The sequence below is a fragment of the Arachis hypogaea genome, chromosome 10 (assembly GCF_003086295.3).
Source record: "Arachis hypogaea cultivar Tifrunner chromosome 10, arahy.Tifrunner.gnm2.J5K5, whole genome shotgun sequence".
Classification (NCBI taxonomy): Eukaryota; Viridiplantae; Streptophyta; class Magnoliopsida; order Fabales; family Fabaceae; genus Arachis; species Arachis hypogaea.
In genome coordinates, this window is record NC_092045.1 from 70,862,839 (window position 1) to 70,882,831 (window position 19,993).

Genomic DNA, 19,993 nt, shown 5'->3' on the forward strand with positions numbered 1-19,993 from the left:
GATTGGGATATTGAGAAGAGTTATTACCTCCGCCAAGACTTCATCATTCTAGTTTATTTTCTTAATTTTTGCTTACTCTTTCATATCCTTAATTTGTCCAGAGTTACAATTGGATTATTTTTATAATTTATTGATACAAGAACCATTTTTAATTTTAATTGATCTTTTTTATTATTGTTTATCATGTCCTTCTTTATTTCCCTTTTTAATTTTGTGAAGTTTACATTCATGATAATGAAGTAGTCCTCTAACTTGATTGGGAGTTGATTAAAAAGAGAACCTTGAGTTGGAATATTCAAAAGCTAAATTGTAATTGGGTTTATTGTTGGCTAGCTCTCTAGTCACTAACACTAATCCTTCCCAAGGGAAAGGATTAGAACTTGTGAATAGAAGTAGACTTCCAACTTACTTGACTTTCCTTTACTCGGTAAAGGATAACTAAGTAGAAACAACCTTCAATTATCAGTTGATCTTGAGAGAAATCCAACAAGGATAGAACTTCCGATTAATCTTCTCCCGGTCAAGATTTTTATTTGAATTATATAAATTCTCTGATTTAGTTTCCTGTTTATCAAACTCAAAACCATTTTGGAAAATCTCTGATTAATAAAATAGCACATCTTTCTGCAACACGTCGGGAGACGACCTGGGACTCATACTCCCAGTATTTTCATTCTAATTTTGTTACAACCCTTCTAAATTGATGAGCGGATTTTTGTTGGTTAAGAACTGTACTTGCAACGTATCTCTTACATTAATTTCTTAATCTACCAATTTTTGCCACGTCAATTTTTGGTACCGTTGCCGGGGAGTTGCAATATAGTGCTAATTTATTGGTTGGAATTTATTTATTTGCATTTTATTTTATTTTGTCTTTGTCACCATGAGCTGTATGTTTCTTCTGCTGAATGACGCGTTCATTGCCTGATCCGAGCTTAGCCGCTTTTGATCCTGAAATTGAAAGAACTATTTCACGTATTAGGCGAGCTCAACGTCGGTTAGCCTCTAAGGGTGGTAAAGTGATTGTCATCGATTTACCAGTCTCATCTGAGGGTGAACCTGAACTGCCATTTGAGGAAGAAACAAGCTCCTCTACTACTGATTTGGTTGACTCACGTGCAGGTAACATGTCAGCACCTGGGAGAGTTACTATCTAGGAAGCCGGAGCCCCAGATTTTACACTACAACCGTATCAAGTGCATCACCTAGCGGTGGCTGCAGATTTCGGGCTAAAGACTGTGCTACTCAACTTGATGCCCAAGTCTCATGGCTTACCTGCTCAAGAGCCTATCAAGCACCTTAGGGATTTCCAGACAGCCTGTTCTACTGTTAAGCATGATGGTACAGATGAAACTTCTATTCTGTTAAATGCCTTCCCGTTCTCTCTTGAGGGAAAGACGAGAGAGTGGTACTACACTCAACCTGGAGCGACTGTTGCTAACTGGGATACGCTTAAAAGAGAATTTTTGGAAAAATACTTTCCAGCTGAAGTTACTGATAGATTGAGGAAAGAAATTTCCATGATTATTCAAGGCGAATCCGAGACCCTCTACGAATATTGGGAGCGCTTCAACAATCTTCTAGAAGCATGTCCCCACCACATGATTGACAAGTTGGTGTTGCTCGGCTACTTCACACAGGGCATGACGCCTCAAGATAAGACCACATTGGAAGGGTTTTGGATGCTCTAAAGTTTGAATTTCACTTTAGTGAGTAAAGTGTGATCTCTCACCATTGATTTTATAGGTAGGACTAAGAATAAATATGAAAGAGAAACTATTCAAGGGTAGAAGATCATACTTTACTCTCTAAAGTGAAATTCAAACTTTAGAGGATCCAAATCTCATTGGAAAGTGCTAGCAATGGGTCTATGAAAAAGTACAAGACCATTGATGAAGCATGGCAATTGATCAACGACTTAGCTGAATCCACTAGGAATCACAAGCAAAGGCAAAGCCACTCAAAAGCTGTTGCAGAGGTATCTTCTACCAGAGAAACTACTGCTCTAACTCAGAGTATATGTAAAATGACCAACTTACTGAAGCAGATGCAGTTGAGTCAACAACAAGATCAGCCTTCTCTACCACAACAAAGCCAACAATTGGTTCTACAAAGAGTATGCGGGATCTGTGCTGATTATAGTCATTATACTGATGAATATCCGCAGCTCCAACAGGAAGACAACACTATGGCAGCCACTCATAACTTCTATGACTGCCCAAATCAAGGATACAATCAAGGTGGCAGCTACAACCATGGATGGCAGGACAATTCCAACCAAGGATGGAGAGATAATTCTAACCATGGTTAGAAGGACAATCATAACAGAGGAGGTAGAGATAACAATAGAAACCAGAGGTGGAATAACAATAACAACATCAGACATCAGAATTAGAATCAGGCCTACAGAGTACCTCATCTAAGGCAGCCCCAAACATCTCAGCAGACCCCTCAGATCACTTATCCCTCTTCATCTTCTATTGATGAGTTACAACAATCTATTGATCGAAGACAGCAGGCCATCAAAAACAACCTTACTTTTACTCTAAATGGTCTGAACTCTACCTTGCAAGCTCTTGTCTCATAAATTGGATCACTAAAGAACTCCAATAACCAGCCTTTGAGCTCCAGAGGAATCCACTCTTAACCATTACCCAACCCCAAGGGTGGCATCAATGCCATCACCTTGAGGTCTGGAACCATATTACAGGAGAGGAACCATGAAGAGGCAAGCCCACCAGAACACACTCCAGCTGAAGATGTAGTGGAAGTGGAAGATGCTGAAGAGGAAGAGGACGTACAAGACATAGTTAAAGAAGAGGAAGCTCAACTACAGAATAAAGCACCAAAGGATGCTGAAGCCACAGATAATGCCCGTCCTATCCCTTTCCACAACTCAGAACGAAGCCCAGGAAGTAGATGGAGCTCGATCCCAAAATGGTAGAAATATTCAAAAAGGTTGAGGTAACTATTCCTCTTTTTGATGTTATTCAACAAGTACCTAAATATGAGAAGTTTCTAAAGGATTTATGTATACATAAAGATAAAATTAATAAATTAGAAACTATTCCTTTAGGTAGTTCTATCTCTGCTTTAATGGGAGGTATAACTGAAAAATGTGGTGATCCAAGTCCATGTATGGTTAACTGTACCATTAGAGGTGTGATATTTTCAAAGTGCATGTATGATTTAGGAGCGTGTGTTAGTATAATTCCTTTGTCTATATATGATACCTTGAGGCTCCCTCCCTTAAAAAGGTCGGCAGCTCATTTTGTGTTAGCAGATAAAAGCATTATTACAGTGGTTGGAATTGCTGAAGATGTATTAGTGAATATTAAGGGGCTCACATTTCCCATTGACTTCTATATCCTGTAAATATCCCCTAATGACTCAGGGAGGCCATCATCAATCCTGCTTGGAAGACCATTCCTGAAGACTCCAAGGTTCAAGCTGGATGCATTCTCGAGAACTTACTCTTTTGAGATAGATGGCAGAATAGTGAAGTTCAGTTTAAATGAAGCTATGAAGCACCCTCCGGAAGATCATTCTATCTCCCAGTGTGACATCATTGATGAAACTATAGCTGAAGTTCACCAAGAAGAATTAGAAGAGAAGTACATAGGGCAAGGTCTACGTGTGGGGACACTTTCTGCAGACAATGAGAGCACTTTGCCATTTTCACCGGCCCCAGATGCTCCAGAGCCAAGCCATGAGTAGAAAATGGAATTAAATCCCCTTCTTTCACACCTCAAGTATGCTTACCTTGAGGACAAGCATAAATTTCCTGTTATCATTGCAAGGGAGCTCACTTCCCAACAAGAAGAACAACTGCTTAGTGTATTGAGGACGCATAAGAAAGCAATTGGATAGAGCTTGGCGGATATAGTAGGCATCAGCCCTCAAGTTTGTGAACACCGAATATTCTTAAAGGAGGGAGCAAAGACTATCCATTAACCTCAAAGAAGATTGAATCCCACCATCTTAGAAGTTGTCAAGAAAGAAGTGACCAGGCTACTTGAAGCAGATATCATTTACCCCATCTCAGATCTCGAATGGGTCAGTCCAGTACAAGTAGTGCCCAAGAAGTCTGGAGTCACAATAGTAAGTAATGAGCATGGAGAATTGCTGACAACTAGAGTGCAGAATTCATGAAGAGTTTGCATTGACTATAGGCGTCTCAACCAAGCCACTCGCAAGGATCATTACCCCTTGCCATTCATTGATCAGATGCTTGATCTCCTGTCAGGTAAATCCCATTATTGCTTTTTAGATGGTTATACGGGCTATTTTCAAATTCATATAGCTCCTGAAGATTAGGAAAAGACTAATTTTACTTGTCCTTTTGGAACTTATGCTTATAAGAGAATGTCCTTTGGCTTATCCAATGCACCAGCTACTTTCCAAGGGTGCATGATGAGTCTTTTCTCTAACCTCATTGAGAACTGTATGGAGGTAGGTTTTTATGGATGATTTTAGCGTATATGGTGATTCATTTAGCCTTTGCTTGGATAGTTTATCTAGAGTGTTGGATAGATGTCTTAGTGCGAACCTTGTATTGAATTTTGAAAAATGTCACTTTATGGTAAAATAAGGGATTGTACTAGGACATGTTGTGTCTAATACTAGCATTTTCGTAGATCCAGAAAAGGTGGACGTTATTTCCAGTTTACCTTACCCCTCCTCTGTGGGGTAAGTCCGTTCATTCCTTAGTCATGCAGGTTTTTACAGGAGATTTATTAAGGACTTCAGTAAGGTAGTAGTGCCTTTATCCAGATTGCTGTAGAAAGATATTGAGTTCGAGTTCAGTGAAAGCTGTAAGCAAGCTTTTGATAAGCTGAAAACCGCCCTGACGCAAGCTCCAATTATGATAGGACCAGACTGGAGTCAGCCATTTGAAATTATGTGTGATGCTTCCAATCATGCAGTAGGAGTGGCGTTGGCTCAACGTGAAGGTAAGGATCCTTTTGTAATTGCTTATGCATCTAAGACTTTAGACGCTGCTCAGTTTAGTTACACTACTACTGAGAAAGAGCTTCTTGCTATTGTTTTTGCTCTGGATAAATTCCGAGCCTATTTACTTGGTGCTAAAGTAGCAGTGTACTCAGACCATGCAGCTCTAAAATATCTATTGGCTAAAAAGGAATCCAAACCGAGGCTTATACGTTGGATACTGCTACTAAAAGAATTTGATTTAGAAATTAAGGATAGGAGTGGTACCCAGAATCTAGTGGCAGACTACTTGAGTCGCCTTGAGCACATTAAGGATGACTCCTCTCATATAGATAATAATTTCCCATTTGATAACCTGCAAGCAGTATCTGAAGCAGTTCCTTGGTATGCACCTGTAGCTAATTATCTAGTTAGCCACACTTTTCCTCCAAATTTTACTAAGCATCAAAGAGACAAGCTGAAAAGCGAGTCCAAATATTATATATGGGATGATCCATATTTATGGAGGTGTGGTGCTGCCCAGGTAATTAGACGGTGTGTGCCTCAATTAGAATTCCAGTCTATTTTATAGGCCTGCCACTCATCTGAGAGTGGAGGACATCTTGGCCCTCAAAGAACAGCTAGAAAAATTCTAGACTGTGGATTCTGGTGGCCTACTCTTTTTAAAGACGCTACTGAATTTTCTAAATCTTGTTCCCCTTGCCAAAGGTTTGGTAATATATCCAAGAGGGATGAGATGCCTCAACAGATTATGCTTTTCTGTGAAATTTTTTATGTTTGGGGCATTGACTTCATGGGTCCATTTCCAAATTCTAATGGTTACGTTTATATATTGTTAGCTGTAGATTACGTTTCTAAATGGGTGGAAGCAATTCCTACCCACACTAATGATGCTAACGCTGTTGTTTCCTTTGTTAGAAACCATATCATTTGTCGCTTTGGATCACCACGAGCAATCGTGAGTGATCAAGGCACCCACTTTTGTAACAGGAGACTAACAGGATTACTGAAAAAGCATGGGATAATTCATAAAGTAGCAACAGCTTACCATCCCCAGACTAATGGGCAAGCCGAGGTGTCTAACAGAGAAATAAAGCGTATATTGCAGAAGATAGTCAAACCTCATAGGAGATACTGGAGCACCAGGCTACAAGATGCACTCTGGGCATACAGAACATCATACAAGACACCCATTGGGATGAGTCCCTTCTGCCTAGTTTATGGAAAAGCCTGTCACCTCCCAGTTGAGATAGAGCACAAAGTCTTTTGGGCAGTGAAAGAGTGCAACATGAGATTTGAGAAAGCCGGAGCTGATAGGAAGTTGCAACTGTAAGGATTAGAAAGCCTTCGCCTAGAAGCTTATGAGAACTCTAGGCTGTACAAGGAAAAGATGAAGGATGTGCATGATAGGCACATCAAGAGGAGAGAGTTCCAACCTGGGGACTTAGTCCTCATTTACAACTCCAGACTAAGGCTCACGCCAGGCAAGTTGAGGTCAAGATGGGAAGGTCCCTATAGAGTAGTGAAGGTCGAGCCATACGGAGTTTTCCACCTGAGTCATTCTTCAAGCTCTGAATTCATCAAAGTCAATGGACATCGCTTAAAGCTATATCATGGTGAGAAGATGAAGAAAAACAAGGAGCTAGAGATTTTCCTCTTGGAGGATCCACCAACAGCAAAAGACTGAGTTAGTGGAGTGTCCAACTTAAGGACGTTAAAGCAAAGTGCTGGGTGGGAGACAACCCACCATGGTATGATCATTTTTTTCTCTCTTCTTTGTTTTCTTTTTCAATAACTCTCCTTATTATTAGTACATATAGTTTGCATCTTCATTTGCACATTGCATATAAAAAAATCAAAAAAAAAAGAAGAAAAAAAAAGCACGTGACGCGTCCACGTCATATGTGCGTTGGGAAGAAAACTAGATTGAATAGAGACTCACGCGAAAGTGCGGCTGGAGGTGTGCCTTTGGCACAAACTCGCTCATGCGACCGCATCACTCATGCATTCACGTTGTTTGCGAAATAACCTCCCCATGTGTCCGCATCATCCACGCGAACCCATGGCCTTGTAAAATCGACTTACATGGGTGTATGGCAGAAAGTTATGATGGAGCTGGGCTGGAATGGTGCTAGAAGTACAATGCCCCATCGCGCGAACGTGTACCTCACGCGTCTGCGTCATTTTCCAAGTATGGCCATTCACGCGATCGCGTCACCCACGCGAACGCGTCACCCTAAAATTTGGCAAAATGAGTTTCAAACAAAAAGTTGCGCGAACGCAAGGCTGCTCTCGCGCCAATGGCACAAATCAACTCACGCGACCGCGTGACTTACGCGTTCGCGTCACTTGAAAACACCGCACACCACGCGACCATGTCACTCACGCGTACGCGTCACATGCAGCGCACAGCTTATCCAGATCAGCCAAATATCTTATCTTTTATTCCCCATATCCTAATTTTTCTCATCCCTTCTTATTTCTTTCTTCTCCCTTCTTCCTTCTTCCTTCTTTCTCACTTTCTACTTCCTCTTTTTCACCACCATTATCAAGGTTTTTCTTTTCTTCTTCCCTCTTTACTTTTCTATTCTTATTCTTATTTTTATGTTTTCTTCTTCTTTTTCTTTTTACTTTCATTATCTATGTTTTCTTTTTCCTTTTTCTTTTTAAACCCTTCTTTATTGGTATTAGAAATGGGTCTTTATTTTCTATATTTTGCTTGTGATTATTAAGGAGTTGTTTGACAATTATATATTACTTTTTATAGGGTTTCTTGCATGTTCAATTTCATACTTTCAATACCTTATTTACCATGCATGCTAAGTGTTTGTGAAAAAGCCCGTATGGCGTCATGCACTACTTTTATTTTATCCCACTTTAATGCCTATTTTTCACAAATACCACTTTTATATTTTATTAATTAAATATAATTATCCATACAAACATATTGTTAGTTTGACAGACTTGGTAATCTAACTTAGACATTGAATGCTTGATCCATGCTACTCATGCCTTTGCCGGCATGCCACTAAACACCTTGCATTCAATTGTCATCACATGCACTTGCTATAATTCCATTGATGGACTTTTCAAATGTAGTCTAGCCAATATGTTAACGACATCTTTCTTTCCCGTGCATTGATTACCACCCATTATATTTGCTCCCTTGCTCAAACCCTTAGCTTTACATATTACTTTCTCTTTTCTTTTTCAGGATGGCCACCAAGAAAGGCAAGGAGAAAGCTACTCCCAAACCACCAGCAAGGAGAGGAACAAAATGAGCATTAGTGGCAAAGCCATCTTCAACAGCGGTTAAGCCCTCAACAAAATGAATCAAGAGGATCATCAAGGTCGATGAAAAAGAAAAAGCCTTTCCAACAAAGGACACTGCGCGGTTTCCTTACCGCTACTGTGAGCAGATGTTCCCTATTCTGGCAGAGAGAAATTACAACAATGAATACCTTCTTATCCTCCCGACCAATATTGCTACCTTTGTTGAGCCACAAATTGAACAAAGACAATGGGGATTCCTATGGAGACAATCACGGCAGGTTAATCTTTCATGGGTAGTAGAATTCTACTCTAACTTTCACATGCCGACCATGCAATCTGTCTATGTCCGTCAAAAGTAAGTCCCCATTACAGAAGTGGCCATTCAGTGAGCTGTAGATCTTTCCCCTGCTCCAGAAGGACTGGACGTATTTCAAGAAGCCGCACACAAGCGCCAGATGTACCAATTTGACTGGGACGTCGTTCTCAAAGTTATCGCGCAACCCGACAGCAGATGGATCTACGGATACCATCGATCCCGACCTAAGGGGATCTTGGCTTCCGCACTTACCTTGGAGGATCGCGTATGGGCATAGATTATATCCCATTACGTCTTTTCGAGCACTGATGAGTCCTCCTTCGCTGCAAACATGGCCGTTCTACTATGGTGCATCCTTATAGACCAGCCTTTGAACTTACCAAGACATATCCAGAATGCCATGGGACACGTACAGATTGTGGGCAACTTACCTTTTCCCGCCTTGGTCTCAAATCTTGTCTCAGGAGCCGAAGTCTCCTACAGAGCTGGGGACACCAAAGCCATGCTTCCACGGGATGACCAGTATGTCCCTAACGGAAAATATCTCAGGCTGCCAACTGCCACTACTAGCCAGCCTATAGAACCGGCTGAAGACATTCCTCCCTCAACACCACAAGCAACTTCAACAAGTCAGCTGCTCCATTAAATACTGGAGAGGTTGGACTGGCAGGAACAGAAAGCAAAGCTACGAGAGTGTCGCAACCAACGCCGTTTCAAATACCTCAAGGAGCTACTCACAAGAAACCACAAAGACCCAGACACTCCGGACTCCACTTCATTTACCAGCACAGGGAGCCATGATGGTCCCAACTGTGGAGATACTGCTACCAGCCCACCTTTGTTCCTGACAGATGGCACCAAGGACGGTGCAAAGCCTTAAGTGTGGGGAGGTCGGTTAGTACCTGACTTTCGGAGGTAATTTCTCTTTCTTAACACTAATAAAATATAATATTTAGTTAGTTTTTCTTTTGTAGAATAGCATAGATTGCATAGTAATAGGTTAATTGCATGCATGTTCTACTTGATTAAAAAGATAATAAGTTTCTTCTAAGACCCTAGTTTTTGAAAAAAATTTCACTAATTTAAATTGAAACTTTTCTGTTAAATTTGCTTGAAGTTGTATCTGGAACATAGTTTAAAAAGCCAAGAACACACAACCCGTGAGATTTTGAGCCTAAGTACATGGTTACATTATTTAACCATAATTATTTTATTCTTGTGTGTTTACGTCTCTATAATTGTAATCTATATTTTGCTTCATCCTATATGTCCAATATTTAATATATTTATATGCTTGTATATGATTGAGGTCATTATTTATTTAGGTCACTTATCCCAAATAAGCCTACCCTTTAAATTACCTTTGTTAGCCACTTTGAGCCTTTAAAACCCATTTGTTCAATATTTTGCCACATTACTAGCCTTAAGCAAAAAAATAGTTAAATATCCCAATCGAATCTTTGGTTAGGTTAAGATAGAATTGTGTGTTAATTGAGTATGGGAATATTGTGGGAACAAAGGTTAATAAGGGAATGTGTCATGATAAAATAATAGGAATTTGGGTACCTATTCATGTGAAACTATAAGAAAAATTAAAAATCTATGTGCATTGATAAGACATGTTTATTTTCATGTCCAAAAAAAAAAAATTAAATAAATCCAAAAATATTCAATAAATAAATATGGGGACAAAATTACCCCAATGCTAAGTTAAAGTTCAAAGATCAATACATATGTGATAAAATTAAAATAAAAGTTAATACATGAGTATGGAATGTGAAAGTGAAATTTTGGGTAGCTAGGTATGAAATTTGAAGTTATATAGAATATATATATGATAGGTGAAAGCTTAGGTTAATTAAAGATTCAATTTATAAGCTCACTTGGCCATATATACCCTTACCCGTACCTTAGCCCCATTACAACCTAGAAAAGACCTCATGATGTTTGCATTGGTACATTAAATGCTGTTGATTGGTTAGGTGTAGAGCAAAATTTAGAAAGCATGATTAGAGGAGAGTAGAGTGATTACCCTATACACTTGAGAGACTAGAGTGCACATACATCATCAGTGAGGGTTCAATGCTTAAATTATATGTTCCCTGCTTTCATGAGCTATCTTCTTGTAGCTTTATCTGTTCTTACTGTATAAATTGAATTGGTGGAATTTAATTTATGATTGTCTTAAAGAGCTTACTTACTTTTGACCAAGTGGACAAGAATCATAAAGTTGCATTCATATATATATATATATATATATATATATATATATATATATATATATATATATATAGGTTACATTGCATTGCATGAGTCTTACATGTCCCTATTCATTCATATTTATCTCCTTCAACTAAGCATGAGGACATGCTAATGTTTAAGTGTGGGGAGGTTGATAAACCATTATTTTATGATTTATATTGTGTTTAATTGAGGACATGCTAATGTTATAGACTAAGGAGATGCTGAACCTCCATGGGAAGGTCAAGTCATAGAGCCTTGATAAACCACTATTTCATGGTTTATCTTGTGCTCAATTGAGTGGTTTTTATCAACTCTTTACCTACTTATTCATACTAATCGCATGTTTTGCATTTTCCTTCCTAATTTTGTGCCATGATTGAAAACATGTTTTTTGACCTTAATTTTATTAATTTTAATCCTCCATTTTTACCATTCGATGCCGTGATATGTGTGTTAAGTGATTTCAGAAATCACAGGGCAGGAATGGCTCAGAGGATGAAAAGGAAGCATGCAAAAGTGGAAGAAATACAAGAAGTTGAAGAAATTGCTAAGCTATCCAGCCTGACCTCTTTGCACTCAAATGGTCATAACTTGATCTATATAGATCCAAATGAGGCGGTTCTAGTTGCGTTGGAAAGCTAACGTTCGGGGATTCATATTGGAATGTAATTTTCTATACTGGCCCTACAGAAAAATGATTCGCACGCGTGAATCACACAGACGCGTCGTTTTGCAGAAATTCCAGCGACCTGCACGTGTTTGAATTCGGTCCCAGCGATTTCTGGGCTATTTCTGGCCCAATTTTCGACCCAGAAAACATAGATTAAGAGGCTATAAAGTGGGGGAATACATCCATTCATTCATACAACATTCATAATTGATAATTTTTAGTTCTTAGATGTAGTTTTTAGAAAGAGAGGTTCCCTCCTCTCTCTTAGGTTTTAGGATTAGGATTTATTTTAGTTATTAGGTTAGGATTATTTCTTCATACGAGGTTCAATATTCCTTTATTTTGACTTCTCTTCTACGTTTAGATACTTTAATGCTTTTATTTATTCATGACTTATGTTGCCAAATTAGCTTATGAACTCTTCATGTTAGATTTGGATATTCTATTTAATAAATTTTTGAGGTATCTCAGATCGATAATTTATTTCTTTTATTTATGATATAAATAATTTGGATTTTTCTCCTTTTAGCTTTGGTTGAGTAATTATAGACTCTTGAGTTATTAAACTCTTTTGTTGATTGATAATTGGAAGTTGCTAATTGACTTGAATTCCACTAACTCTAGTCTTTCTTTGGGAATTGACTAGGACTTGAGGATTCATATTGATTTATCCACTTGACTTACCTTCATAGTTAGAGGTTGACTAAATGAGAGCAACAAGTAATTCTCATCACAATCGATAAGGATAACTCGGATAGGACTTCTAATTTTCATACCTTGCCCAGAGTTTTCTTGGCTGTAGGTTTCATTGTATGAGTCTTGCTTTTCCCTACTCATTTGTTTCATCTCCTTAAGCTAAGCATGAGGACATGCTAATGTTTAAGTGTGGGGAGGTTGATAAACCACTATTTTATGGTTTATATTGTGTTTAATTGAGTGGTTTTTATCAAATTCTTGCCCACTTATTCATATGATTTGCATGATTTTACAATTCCTTCCTAGTTTAGTTCTATGGTTGAAAACTTGCTTCCTAGAGATCTTTTAATTACGTATTTTAATTCTCCTTTATACCATTCGATGCCGTGATCCATGTGTTAAGTGTTTCAGGCTTCATAGGGCAGGAATGGCTTAGAGAATGTAGAGGAAGCTTGCGAAAATGGAAGGAACACAAGAAACTAAGGAGATGACCAGCGAACACCGACACGGACGCATGGCTCACGTGACCGTGTGAAATGGAGAAAATCGCAATGACGCATTCGCATGCATGACACGAACGCGTGTATTGGAGTCTGCACAGACAACGTGAATGTGTGAACGACGCGTACGCGTGGCAGGAAAAATGCTGAATGATGCGGACGCGTGGATGACGCATACGAATGACATGCGCGATGTGCAGAATTAATAGAACACGCTGGGAGCGATTTCAGGCCATGTTTTGACCCAGTTTTCGGTCCAGAAACACATAATAAAGCCAGGGAACATGTAGAGACTTAAGGGATACGAAGTAGAAGCTGATAATTCATAATTTTAGGTTTTTAGATGTAGCTTTTAGAGAGAGAGGCTCTCTCCTCTCTCTTAGGATTAGGATTAGGATTTCTTCGTCTTTTCAATTCCAGGTTTAATATTCCTTTACTTTACTTTATGTTTTCTTCTACTTTTATTTACTCTATTACTTTAGTTGATTACTTGATGTTGCCAATTTTTGTTTATGGATTCCTATGTTCAATCTTACTTTCTATTTAATATAATTTGAGGTATTTCAGATATATGATTTTTATTTAGCTTTCTATATTCTTGGCTTTGGTTGAGTAATTAGAGACTCTTGAGTTATCAAACTCTTTTGTTGATTGATAATTGGAAGTTGCTAATTGACTTGAATTCCACTAACTCTAGTCTTTCTTTGGGAATTGACTATGACTTGAGGATTCATATTGATTTATCCACTTGACTTACCTTCATAGTTAGAGGTTGACTAAGTAGGAGCAACGAGAAATTCTCATCATAATTGATAAGAATAACTAGGATAGGACTTCTAATTTTCATACCTTGCCAAGAGTTTTCTTAATTATTAATTTATTTTTCTTGTCATTTAAATTACTTGTTCCTTATTTCAAAAACCCAAAATAAAATATATCTTTTTCCATAACCAATAATAAAACACACCTCGTTGCGATTCCTTGAGAAGACGACTCGAGGTTTGAATACTTCGGTTATTTATTTTTATTGGGTTTGCTTAAGTGACAAACAAAACTTTTGTACGAAAGGATTCTCCATTGGTTTAGAAACTATACTTACAATGCGATTATATTTGTGAATTTCTTTACCAATAGAAAATCCGCTCGTTAGTGGCAGAAATGGCAAGTGACGCGCATGCGTCAATCACACGTAGGCATGACAAGGAGAAAAAGAAGGTGACGCGTATGTGTGGGTCACGCATACGCGTGGGAAGAACTTGTGCTAGATGCACAACTCCCACAAGCTACGTGTACGATTCACTGTCTGGACCGTGCGATGGCACAATCCACGCACAGTCCTGGCATGGCCGTTATTTGGAGGGTCATGGGTACACGGGACATGGTCTCTTTTTTTTAACATAAAAGAAAAGCATCTATAATAGCAATCTAAAAACCTTCAAAGTCACCAAAATATCACCAATCCTTATTTAAACATACTAACTACCAAACAAACTTAACAAAACTAAAAGAACATGGAATTTAAACTTATTTACCAATATATACAAAAGAAAAAAAATGAAAAGATGTTACCATAGTGGGGTGTCTCCCACCTAGCACGTTTATTTATTGTCCTTAAGTTGGACTTATGGAGAGCTTTAATTAAGGAGGCTTGTGCTTGAATTCATCCTTGAACTTCCACCAATGCTTGAATTTCAAATGATTGCCAGAATTTCCAATCAAGTGCACCAACCCTTGGTGAAGTTCTCCACAAGCTCGAAGCTCCCAAAGTTGATCCTCATGTAATAATCTGGGATCCCAAACCTTGTTTTCACACGCATCTTCAAGTTGATCATCATAATTCCCTCTGGGTGGTAAGCTTACTTCAAAATTCTCATACTAACACCCAAACATCCTACTAGACCTAATCAATTGAGAACCATACCAACCTTTGCACTTAGACCTTGAGGCTTCAACCTTAATGAACCTTGATTTACAATGCCAACCATTAATCATCTCTCTTCTACTCTTCAACCTACAAAACATCCTAAGTTGACCATTCGTTTCTAGCAAACCAAATTTAAGCGGCATAAGAAAACTAAGAGAGATGAATTTTTCCCGCTTGAATGATGTAATGGATGATGGTGACCTAGGGAGAGATGCTTCCAACGGTCTTGACATGGCAATTTCCACTCCCGTCCATCTTCTTTGAAGGGCCTTCACCACTTGACAAGATTCTTCAAGCTCTATCTCTTGCCAAGCTTCCTCAAGTTTAAATGGTTCCTCACCAACTTCTTCTAGCTCTTTCCCATCACTTAAGTCATACCTTGGAGGTTGAGTAAAATCTACCTCAACATCAAATCAAATTCAATGGGAGAAAGCTAAACAAGATCATCAAGGGAGTTGGTATGTGTGGACAAAAAATTATTAATGATGAAATCCACTTTTTGATCAATCTCCTTAATTTTCCAACCACTTCTTCAATTCCAATGATCTCAACTACCTCCTCTTATTCCAATTTGTGCTCCAACTCCTGTTTTTCACCTTGAATCTCCATGTTCTCTTTCTCATCACACTCCTCAATTAGTTCTCCAAATTCGTAAATGGAAGTGTCTTGATTGTATGAGTGCAATGAGATCAAGTGCTCCATTGCTTCGGCTATAGTAGCCATCTTTTGGAGGTCTTCTTCTCATCTTTGAAGAATGGAAAGAAGCTCTCTTTGTTCTTGCATTAAAGGTTAGAGAACTTCATCCAATGAAGGCGGTTGTGGAAGAGAGGTTTCATTATTTTGGAGAAAGGTGCCATAGTTAGAAGGTGGTTCATATTGGTGAGAGTCTTGAGGTGGTGTATATAAAATTTGTGGTTCTTGGGAGTATTGGTGTTGGAATGGTGGTGGCTCTAAATATGTCTCATATGATTGTTGGTATGGTGGATATGGTTTAGGATCATATGGAGGTGAATGGTGGTATGGGACTTGTGAGTAAGGTTGACAACTTGAGGAGTTGGGTCATACACTACAAAAAAAACTTGTTTAAAACGGCATTTATATTATGGCAGTTTTAAAAAACTGCCATAATATTTGAGTATTATGGCATTTTATGGTGTTGCCATAATTTATTTGCATAAAATGGCCGTTTTTGGTGATTTCGGTGGTTTTAAGCCACCGTTAACTAGATCCATGATTTAAAAAAATAAAAGGCCCAAAACTCTTCTCCAACAACAAAATCCCTGAAACTTCACACTAAAATGGCCTAAAACTCTTCTCCAACGATGAAAACCCTAAAACTATGCACCGAAACTAACGCTGCCACCACTGAAACCCAAAAATGATGCTACCACTGTGCTCTGTTCCGGCGACGATCTGCTCCAGCAACGGTCTTCATTCTCAGCGGCGTTCACCCTTGATCGACTAGAAACTCCTCCATCGAGATTGTGTGATATAAACTGAGACGCTCTCCTTGTTGTCTCCTTTAGTGACGATCTCTCCAGTGATGATCTCCTCTGGCAATGTTCTCCTCCGATGGCGCATTTTCCTCCGGCGACGCGTTCTCCTCCGGCTACAATATACTCAATTGAGCTACCGTGCCGCGAACTGAAACGATGTCACTGTGTGAGAGCAAGGTTGAAACAAAGATCTCTTCCAACGATATTCTCCTCCAGTGACGATCTCCTTCGGCGGTGTTCTCCGACTACAGCCTCCTTTATCGAGCTACTATGCTTCAAGTTTTTCCTTCCGTCAAGATTCTTAGGTTTTACGAGGTAGGGTTTTTAGGTAGGATTTTGGCCAGGGGGTTATTAACTTAGAAATTGGACTTATAATTAGCTTTGATGTTTATCATTTAGTTATATTAACTTATAATTTTGGACTGATTTGATAACAAATCCAAACTAGCTTAACTATATTGATATATGCTCTGTTTCCTATCACTAGTGATTCTGTTTTTCTTGTTTGTGACAATGCGTAATACCTTGAATGTTGTTCAATAAAATTGGTGGTATTATGATTTGATCTCTAGTTACTGGTAGCTCATGTTGATGAATCCTCCTCTCTTTTGTTATATTTTCAATTCAAAGATTAGGATAATAAATTGTGCAAATTGTGTTTCTGTTTTCTTTGGCTGCATGATGATTAATCGTAGCATTTAAATTAGTATTTACAATTTGCTTGTGAGCTTTACATGATGCAATGACATTGTGTTTAAATCCTGGTTGATGTTCATGTTTTTTAAGAGCATTAATTTGATGGATTGTATTGTCATCACTTTTCAAATACTGAAATTTAGCTTTTTAATCTGAGCAGATCAAAGAGGAATGTGATTATCTAATCAGTATGGCAAAGCCACACATGCAAAAATTGAGAGTTGTTGATAGCAAAAGTGAAACAAGTAAAGACAGCAAGTTAGAGTTTTCTCCCCCTATCTTTCCTTGTTCACTGTAAGTCTCTCTATCTCTGTAACTGTCAAATGCTCCAAGTCTAATCTACCTATTACATATAAATTACTGCAATTTGTTTTCTTTTCAATGCCTTCTTGTTTCAGAAGAGCTTGAAGATGTTGTTTTTGTGAAGCCAAAACAGCAGGGAAAGTGAGTTATAGAGCTTTAGAAATAACTAATACCCATTATTCACCATTTCCAAGTAACAATTTCCCTATCCATTTTGCAGATACATCATTGTATTTGATCCTTTGGATGGATCCTCAAATATTGAATCCGGTGTTTCTACTGGAACTGTATGAAATTGTCATCTCAAATATAATTGCTACATTTGAAATAATCACTGCAATTACAATGATACCTGTGTTGTTTCTGTTTCTTGTGTTTTGCGATATATATCAACTTCTGCAGATCTCTATCTAAATCTATTTATATATAATTAGAGAGCTAGGAACTTCCTATAAGGAAGACCTCTCATCAAACAACACTGATTACTATTTATTTATTGTTGTTGTGTTTTCTTTCCTCAGAAACTATTAAAGCTTCTGCAATGGTCCGAGCGATCGCCATTGTCAACCTTAGTGCTTTCCAAAAAGGGTAAAATCTGCTATCCAAGTTGGTGCCGCAATAAGAACAAGTCAGAGGCTAGTGTGTTAGTTCAGCATGTAGCAATTGTCTAGTTTCCATGTTGAGAATAGACTCAAGGAAGAGGTATAGAGCATCTGCTGAAATTTGACATGTTTCTGTTGTTAGATTTAGTCATAGTTTGTACACATAATAGAAGTATAGAAGCAAAATAGTTTTATTCTTCTGTGCTATCTTTGTAATTTTATTCTCTCATTCCTGGTTCCCCAAATCATTTACTTCCTCATTATTTCTAAACTGAGGAAAATAAAAATTCGATATTTGATGCTTCCAAGTTGATGAATTTAGTGTGTGTATCTTGTTCCTGTGTGGGAAAATAAAAATAAAGGTTGATTTTAAATATCAGGCTGCCAAAGAGAAGGCTGTTGAAGAAGAGTGAAGGAAATAGAGGGAGAAGGATCATGAGAAAAGACTATACAATCTCCCTTCCATCAATATTATCTATAGAGAAAAAAAGGGTTGAGGTAGGTATTTTACTGTTGTAATTTTTTCCTCTTGCATGATTGAACTCTGAAAGTGTAGTCCAGTCTTTCCTAAATATATCTGTCATGGTTGAGAGAGGTATATTAGGTTTGAAATTGCAGCAGAACCATTTGAGAGCCCTCCATTTCCCTTAGCTGTAGAGAGAACAAGAAGAAAAAACCCTCTTGATGCTTCTATCATTCTCTATAGAACAAGAATCTTTTACTTCATTAAGGTTTCTTTAACTGCAAACTCAACTTTTTATTATTGTGATGTTAATATTAATGTGAAGCATGAAAAAAAATTTATTTGAGAAAGCAAATAGGCTCCTATAAACTCCATATAAGTCTCTTATTATGTTTTTGTGTGTGTGTCTGTGTGTGGTTTTCAAATTTAGTCTTTTTTCCCCTTTGGATGCAGGATGCAATTCCATTGAGCCAGCAATTGGAACACTACAAAGAATGTCAGAATATATTGGTGAAAGTAGCAGGACAATCAAATGCTTCATCCATCATATCTGGTGCTACACATCTTGTTAGTGCTGGCAACAGTGACTTCATTCAGAATTATTACATAAACCCTCTGCTTAACAAGGTTTACACTGCTGATAAGTTCTCTGAAATTCTCATGCAATACTATTTTCATTGGATTATTGATATTCATCTTTATGCCCTAAATATTATATAAAAACAAAAAAATGAATATATAATAGAGTCCCGTTATTATTATGTCCTTAATTATTACATGATATTTTTGAAATGAAGAATGTCATATAAATTGTTTAATCAAATGACCACCCTTATTCTCTTGTTTAATTTATGCGTTATAGTATTTTATAGTATTTTAAGCACCATCAACTTTATAGTATTTTAAGCACTCAAAAAGGATGCTTACTATTTAACATTATAAGATTCTTGTGATCATTAATTTCCTTCCCTTCTCGTCTCTTAATACCCCTACAAGACTAAAGGAAAAATTGATCCATTATGGGAAGCATAAATATGCCATACTTGTTAGTTGTTACTTTCATTAGTACGGGAAATGGTTTGAAAATTTGATAAGAGATAGGCCACCAATTAGAATCTATATATATGTACATAAGTACATTCATAGCTTTTATCATATCATATATAGGCCACCAATTAGATGAATATCAATCTCTTTTCTGATGTTTGATGCAGCGGCCGCTATAAGGATTTTATTAAGGATTTTATTTCAATCTATGAACTCACCTTCACAGCTAGGTTGGCAAGCGAGTGGTGATGATCCGTGTGGACAATATTGGAAAGGCATAACATGCTCAAACAATCGAGTTACAGAGATGTAGTCTCACACTCCTCTTCACTTTATACCACTTTATGCCGAGGAGTTAAATAGAGATGTTGTTATGCTTGCTGCTGGAAAACTGATTGCTAATGATGTTGTTGCAAAGGTAAATTGTTTTGTTTAAGAACTATTGGCGGTCTTTTTCTTATTCTTTTTTGGCTGGTAAATCTATTTTGATAGCAAACATTTGGCTATTCTTGTTACAGGAATATCTTGCTTCTGAGATAATTTCTCACTATGTAATACATGGGGTAAGTGTTGCTGAGATTGTAAGGAATATGATCACAGTTATGGTAAACTCCACCACTCTATTTTTCTCTCATTCTATATGTTCATTGAAATTCAAGAGAATAATGCGGGCAATCCAGGGTGCTCTTATTATTGCTTCAACACTTCAAATAGTACTAGGCTTTAGTGGCCTCAGGCGTAACGTTGCGAGGTTGGTCTCTGTTCTTTGTAAATAGCTGCAATGTATTTTCTTTATCTTTATGTTTATGGCTT

The 19,993-nt window shown here is 37.9% G+C and overlaps 1 long non-coding RNA gene across 1 annotated transcript; it reads left to right on the top strand.

Moving 5' to 3' along the window:
- Positions 1–16,308: 16,308 nt before the first annotated feature.
- LOC140175496 (uncharacterized) lies at positions 16,309–17,494 on the top strand. Its single transcript, XR_011866314.1, has 3 exons — positions 16,309–16,384; positions 16,926–17,209; positions 17,289–17,494. It is a non-coding gene; the product is annotated as an uncharacterized lncRNA (long non-coding RNA).
- Positions 17,495–19,993: the final 2,499 nt, after the last annotated feature.